This window comes from Vipera ursinii (assembly GCF_947247035.1).
Source record: "Vipera ursinii genome assembly, chromosome: 7".
Lineage (NCBI taxonomy): Eukaryota > Metazoa > Chordata > Lepidosauria > Squamata > Viperidae > Vipera > Vipera ursinii.
The window spans coordinates 48,673,053-48,681,242 of record NC_139521.1 but is presented as its reverse complement, the minus strand read 5'-3'; positions in this window follow the sequence as shown (position 1 = coordinate 48,681,242).

The following is an 8,190-nucleotide window of genomic DNA, read 5'->3' as shown; positions in this document are numbered from 1 at the left end:
TTTCTTTTTATTTCAATATTTAATGCTCCCTCTCTTCCTCTTTATATCTGCTATCTCTTGCTTAAACTGATAATTTTTGTTTTTAACATTTCATATAGACCTATTTATTACTTTCAACAATAGGTTTTTAGCTTATCTACATTATTCACCTTTACATGACCTTTATGCACAAATCAATATTCAAATTAGCTATTAGTATTTATACTGCTAAATTTTAATGACCAAATTTTTTTCTTTATCTCAGTTCATAACAGTGTCTTGTGTTCAACATACACATCTTATCTATTTAAGTACATTCTGTTTCAGATTTCAATAAGATGGTTGAAACGCCATTCTTCTTGAGTCTTATTCTAGCTTTTTTCCTTTGCCAAATCATCTTCCATGTCCTTGTTTTTGGGTCATCAAACCAATCTCCTTGTAATATCATGTATATTAACTGATATTGGCAAAACCATCCAATTGCCATTTTTTGAGAGGACTTGTAGGTCTAGTGGGTCGTCTTTTTATTCTTCCATATCGACGTGGTTGTTCTGAATTGTTTGTCTTCTCATCCAACTGTTCTTTCTCTGGATCCTCTAGTTCCTTCTGAGTTGTATAAGAAACCTTTTCCTTTTTCCAGGTTGTCAATGTCTTCTTTACTGGATTTTCAAATATCAATATTTGTTTAATAGTAGATTCTTCTGTCAAAGTATTTGAATGTTTCACTTTTTCTATTCTATTTTGTATAGGTGATTCTTTAATTGTGGTCAAAGTTTGGGCTTTCATATCTGGGCTGTCTTCTTGTTCCTTCACATAGCTTCTTAGTATTTCATTGGTTGTGGTAAGAATTTGGATTAGTGTTTTTAACATAGCAAGAGTTTGTTGATCTTCATCTATAAGTAAATTTTGTTCCTGGTCTTCCATGTTGGTATTTTAAACTAAAGGCTTTACACTTAGAAAATCCAAAAGAAAGATTTTTTTTCCTAGATAGGGAACACAAAGCCTTTCACAGATGTTGTTTCAAAGTAATCAAGGTTATGTATCTTATCTATTTCCCTGGGCAATCAGCCAGGCCCCTTTTAAACTTTCCCTTTGAGTCCCAAAGTTTTCTTAATCTTTCCAGTTTTTCTTTCTTTTTTTAATAAGAAAGAATCCAGATTTCCAACAGAAGTAGACAATGAACGATAGGAAATAAAAAAATCTTTCAATCCACATGCTTTGAGAGATAAAGTTCCAATTGGGATTCCATTACTTTTTCAATGTTTAAAACGTCCCTGGGTATTTAGTCGCTGCTCTTTCTGGAGGGAGGGCTGAAATTCCTCTTCCCTCACCGCAGGAGGGGAAAATGCTTAGCAGCTTAAGGAGGTGCAGAAAGTAATTAGGGTGTAAAAGAGGTAGATCTCACCCAGTCTCTTCTGCGCTGCTTTAAGAGTTGCCTGGTGGAAAATGTGACTTCAGCTGATCACAGCCTAGGGATGAGCCATAATGGCCGGTCCTTTCGTCCACCGGTTTGAAAGGATTGCCAGGACCAATGGGAGAGTTGCAGCTCTCTCGCGATCCAGTGAGTGCCCCTCCTTGCTGGTCGCCTCTTCAGGGCGACTTTCAGCCCTTTTCAGGGGGCCCCAGCGATGCAAAACTGGAGGGGGAGAGCAAGTCTCCCAGCTGTCCATAGCGGCCGCAAGACAAACCGGAAGTCTTATTTAAACACTGTTATTAAATAAATTTCAATTAGATGCATTTGCAATTACATACCAAGCAATAAGCCATGATTTCAAAATTACAGTGGTTAGGATCATATAATATAGTAAATCAATCAAATATTATGGTGATTACCTTTGCATAAGATGCCAATTTAGAGTTAAACTAAATCATGAATACTTTTATTACAGAGGAGAAATTTTGAAAGCTGGTCTTCCGAGTCCTGGCTGAATTCTCACTACAGACTTTTCCACACAGCTGAATTAAAGTGATGCCTGTGTATCTATATCAGGGGTGTCAAACTGTCAGCCTGCGGGCTGGTTTCATCATACCAAGGCCTCTCCCACCCCACTGCCGGCAATGCAAAAAGAGTCGTGATATGTCACGTCATGTGACATGACAAGTTTTACATCTGTGATCTATATGTTGGCAGAAAACAATGCTGATATAAAATGTACAGTCCCTACTACCAGTGCCAGTCCTGCATGTAAAAACTATTTAGGCCTACTGTATAACAGTGTAATGTCTTGGCTTCAAAGGCATTTAATCAAAGCAATTGGTTAACCCCACTAGCTTTGCTGCCCTTCTTCTTTCCAAATATAATCAGCTAGCAGAAAACCATCTGCTGGTTTTGAAAGTATTAAAGATTGGATTTGGGGAAATGGTGAGTTTTGATTAGTACTTTACTTCCCATGTCAACGCAGAGAAGCAGAGTCTACTCACCAATTCTGAAACTGCACTGATGCAGCTGGCAGGAAATCTTCTGTCAGTCTCAAAGGTATACTTGGAATGTAGTTGAAGGAGGTGGGGTGTTTTGAACGATAACTAGATCTCACTCTCCTACTTTACTGTGTCCTTAAGAATGCAGGCTTAATGCTCTTTCAAAACTGGTCACCATTCCAAGCCTCCTGATGAAATTTATGTAGGGGTAGAGTTTTAAAAAGCAACACATCCATAGATTCAGAACAATGGTTTTAATGTTCTGTCTAAATTCAGCATCCCCATAAGCCTTTACTGCCTGCTTTACCAAACACGCATCCAGCACAGCTGGAAGCCTATTGAGTGCAGCAATGGTTCCAAAGCTGTGCCCAATATTTTTGGCATGGAGAAGAAGAAAGAATGGTGGTAGAGGAAGGACTCTAGGACTGGAATGGTAGGGGAGTGACAATATGCATAATTTGCTTTTGAAGGAAAAATTAATGTGTTCTGTGGCAATGGAGACAATGGTAACAAGACATGAGCACATTAGCAAGAGAACAAGAGACATTCAGCACTTCCTTTGCTGTTTTGACTGCTTAGTTCTCATGTTATGTTTTGCTTTAAGAGGGACTAACCTTCAGCTGTGCAAATTGTGAAGTAAACTTCATAAAGCGCATAGCACTACTCTGAAAAACTGAAAAATAGCACCACCTAGCTTCAAGCTGGAAACACTGGCTGTGTACATATTGTGCTCATTTTGTTTGGCATTGATCTACAAAAGTGTTTCAAACGTATATCAGGTTGAAGTGTTTCTTCAACAGGTATTTTGAAATTTTCAGTGGTAATATTCTAAATCTTTTACATTTAACTTCTATTCATATTAAAATAACCCCTCTACGTTCATGTCTATGGAGATTCTAAATCATCCAAGTCATGGTTGTCCCAAAGGTGCATAAAGGAATCTTTTTGGTTGTATTTCCAGAGTTTAGAAAATCCTGTCAAATAAAATCCAGCTACGTTCCTCTATGTCCTTTTTCTGCAATTCTTGTTATTAAGGTGCTTTTTTTGCTGACTGGTTTCTTTCTAACTGATAATAATTTCTTGTTATATTTTATCTTTCTTATGGCTAGGTAGACCTGAATACTAATTTTAGAAAAATAGTAGTAGTAGTAGTAGTAGTAGTAGTAGTAGTAGTAGTAGTATTTGATAGTAGATTAGAAGACAAAGATCAAATACTCTCTTCTTTCTTCTGTTGTTGGAGTATTTCTGTGTTTCTTCAAATTACTCCACTGATAGCGGCCTTTCTTTTCACAGAGGTGCAGTAATATTCAATTTTACATTCATTTTTAACAGATAAAGGAATATATGGATGTATCTGTATGTATGTATAGCAGTATCTTTGTTCTATATGAATATTTATCATAGAGCACATTGTTGCATTTTTGCACTATTGATTTTGATTTGCTTATATTTAATTTTATAAGGCTTTTTTAGTAAACCATAATTCTGCTTGCTATTGTGAGTATATATCTAGATGATGGTTAATAAAATGTTGGCTCTTAAATTAATGCATTACTATCTTGAAATGTGACTATAGCCATTGCTTATTGGCTAGTGACCAACAATAATTATCATGGGAATTAGAAATAATCTTGTAGTTAGGCCAAATCCTGCCACTGATTGCTGATGATATTTCAATTTTAAATATTCCTCACCCCTATCCTGGGTCTCCTAGGCACCAGGCCTTCAATGCTAACCCTGTGAACATTGAAATCCTTTACTTTCTTGGCTGCTCCAGGACTTTGGTGCATTCGCAGAGAATGGAGGCCTAAAGTAATGCAAAACCACACGAGATCAGTGGGGCAATATCTTACATTGATCTCGCATAATCTCATGGTACTTTAGGCCTCTGTTCTCTCCAACAGAGAACGGAACCAATGCCAGGGTACGCTCACCTGCCTCCAGAGGCTTGATCGGGACATTGGAGTCCTTTTCCAGGCTGCTGGTGCCCAGATCTGAGGTCAGGGGATGCTTCCATAGCCCTCTGGAGGCCTGATCCAGGTACCAGAGGCCTTCTCCAGGCCACTGCTACCAGAATATGAGGCTGGGGGATGCTTCCGAGGCCCTCAGGCGGCCTGATTTGGGTGTTGGAAGCCTTCTCCAGGCCGCTGCCACCTGGAAACGGGCTGCCGGAGGGCTGCCGAAGCATACCCCGGCCTCAGATCTGGGTGGCAGCAGGAACCGCGGCAGAGAGGAGATGGATCTTTCCAAGGTGAGTCCAGCATGGCAGGATGGGAGGGGGAAGCATAAGGTATCTTAGTGGTATCTGAGATACCTCATGTTCACTTAACGAGCCGTGTGTGTCTTAATGAGCAAGGAAGTGATCTTGTTCGAGGTACGAGATTCACTCTGAGTTTCCGAGTTACAAGTCAACAGTTGAAGGAATATATCATTGCAGCACAAGCACAACATAAACAATAGACCACTTTAATATGTTACTATTACTGTATTCACTTGAGTTGTACTGTAGTTTCTAATGATAATTATTTTAATACATTCATTATTTATCATATGATGTGTGATATCTACAGCTGCAAAACAGAGATTCAGAGTAAATACAGATACCTCTGCTTTCTTCCCAAAGCTATTCCTTAGTTTGTATCTTGAGATACATAATCCAAGAGCAACAGCCAGGATAATTTAATTATCAGGCTATTTGTTACAAATTAAATAAAAAGAACCAATGTAATATCAATGCTCACACATCAAGAAAAAAAATCTAGTTTTGCATATAGTATTTATTTAGAACCAATCCTAATAAAAGGGCCTGCAAGTTTTCAAATTCTGGAGATATGCAGAACATGAAACAGACAAAATACTGGAAATAATGTGCATATTTAGAAATTTATTGCCATTGTAAAAATAGGATTTGTGAATTGTGACTGTTTGCAAACAGCTGGTACTCAAATATTTGGGAGGAATGCCATCATTTGATTGATGCCTCAGCATATCTGCCACATGAATTTCATGCTGGAGAATATATATGACGAAGAAAGCTGTATATTTTTATGTACAAAGTTCCTGTGAAAAGTAGTGAAGTAACTTTTTATCTTTCTACAGTGCTCCATATTTTGACAATTGTATTTTTCGGAATTTGAAGAAGCATAAACTACTAGTAGAAAATTCACCATTGTTTTATATAAACATTTTTACTTAAATATCCTGTGTAATTTGGGTGTTATGAGGCATGGGCTCTTACTAAACAAGTCAGTATAATCACTGAATTCACTTTATTTTCAAATATAATATAGTTTATTTGGTTTAGGCTTAGCATGTTGTTTGAACTCAATGAGTTATATAGCTTAGCAAAAGTTCAGTCCTAGACTGTTTTAGCCTAAGTGTCACAAATTTTTCATATACACATCTGGAGTACTTTCCATGAGCTTATTTCAAGTTATGTCTGAATGGACTACAATCCACATTCACACACCCCCAGTTGGGAGAATTGTTGATTTCCCAGAGAAATGAAATACAACATACAGCAGGAAGAATAGGTCAGTAGACATTCTCAGAAAATTGAGGGATTTGGGAATGACCAAATAATTATAAAAGAAACTTCTGTCCCTTTGATTATAAGTCAATCTTTTCATTAATTGTACAAAACAGCTTTGATACAATTAACGAAGTTTGAATATTAATATACATGAATTATAGATGATGTGTGCTGAAATCTGTATCAATGTTCACAAACTATGCTATAAAGACTTAGCTTGGAGGATGTGGCAGTCAATATTTACCAATATATAGGGCAAATTAGTGTTTTGGAAAATATACTGTAGCATGCAGTGCAAATCATATACCGGTATCTTTCAAAATGTGTTTATTCAATAAATTTAAAATAAGAGTAATTTCAAAGATAATTGTCTCAAAAACATTTCTGTATTCAAGGTTATAGCAAAATAGGATAGTTGAAAATAGCAACCTAAAGGAAAATTATATATTTTAATTGTTCAGCAGTATTTTAATTGGAGGCAATGTGAAGAGAATCTCCAAGGATATATCCTTTAGGGCGAGAGTAGTAAAGGTTTAGCCTGGCAAGATTTTGTCTATTGTACATAAGTAAATATTGAACTTTGGCTGAATTGTTCTATGACATTCTTGGGCTTAGCCTTAAACTCCCCATGTTAAAAACTTTGTGCAGAATTGTGACTGCAAGGAACTGTTCAAGATGATACCATTTTTCCCCTTTTTTCTATTTTCAGGAAATAAAATGCTATTTACATAAGACACTGCCCTAGAATATTAATTCAATTGTCAGTGGATACAGTATTTGACTTTGGGAAATAGCAAAAAATGGCAGTTGTCCTCAGGTCTGTTGGCGAGCAGTCAAAGCATTTGATTAGCAACAGGAAAAACAATATACCGGACTACCTAGTTCTTTGGCTCCTGTGCTGCAGGTTCATTTTTGTATTTTTTGCCCATATTTCAACACAATACAATTGGAGGCAATATGGACAGAAAAACAAACCAACCTATAAGAGAAAATCCAAAGTTCCTAAGTGTTAGGACCACATACTGATTTTTTTTTTACTAATGTAAAGTTTTTAAAACCAGTTATTTTTATCTTCCATAATTTACTAAAAATATTTGAACATTAGCACAGGCAAACAGGCAATGGCTGAATTCTTGGATTGTTGTTGTTAGCTGCAGTGGTGTCCAACCCATTGCAACCCCATGGACAACATTTCTCCAGGCCTTCCTGTCCTCTACCATCTTCTGGAGTCAATTTAAGCTCACACCTACTGCTTCAGTGATCCATCCAGCCACCTCATTCTCTGTCGTCCGCTTCTTCTATTGCCCTCAATCTTTCCCAGCATTAGGCTCTTCTCCAGTGAGTCCTTCCTTCTCATTAGGTGGCCAAAGTATCTGAGTTTCAGCTTCAGGATCTGGCCTTCTAAAGAGCAGTCAGGGTTGATCTCCTCTAGGACTGACCGGTTTGAATGCCTTGCAGTGTAAGGGAATCGCAGGAGTCTTCTCCAGCACCACAGTTCAAAGGCCTCAGCCTTGGTGCTCAGCCTTTCTTATGGTCCAACTTTCACAGCCATACATTGCAACTCTTGGATAACAAGTGTAATTTGTTTTTAGTTTAATGCATCTTTGGTGTAATACAAATCAAGTCAGTGTTACAACCCCTTGTGCCCTTCAAAATAGCATTGTTAAAAATCACATGTTTTAGTAAGATGTGTACATTAATTCTGCACTGGGCTCACAAAACTACTGTGACTTTCAAACCCTGATGCCACTAAAGGCTCTTCTCCCAGTACTCAATTTTTCTTAACTGTGTTTTCAAAACTTGCATACTCAATTGATATGCAACAGGAAATATGAGGAAAAATATGAGGAAAAAATCTAGATAAGGTTGCATGTGAGGAAAAAAAATTAAAATTCTCTTGCCAACTACCACACACCTAGCATATATGATCCTAAGAGGTTTAATCTCAGCAATATACATAAAGCTTCCAATTTTTAAAACAGCGATGTTAATTTTCAATGCAAAAAGTTTTAACCAATGTTAGTACTAAAAACATGAGCAACTACTATATTTTTGGAACCATTAAACTTTACTTTTGGAGAAGCTAACACTTTTCAAAAATTCATGAACTTCATATTAAACAAGAAATTAACATCTTATGTTCTACACTTTTCTTCAGGTTCAAAAAATGTTTTACTTTGTTACAGTATGGCAAGGCACATAGAAACTCTTCCTTGAAAGTAAGATGTATTCCCTGAAATAATTTTAAAATCCTTAAAGCA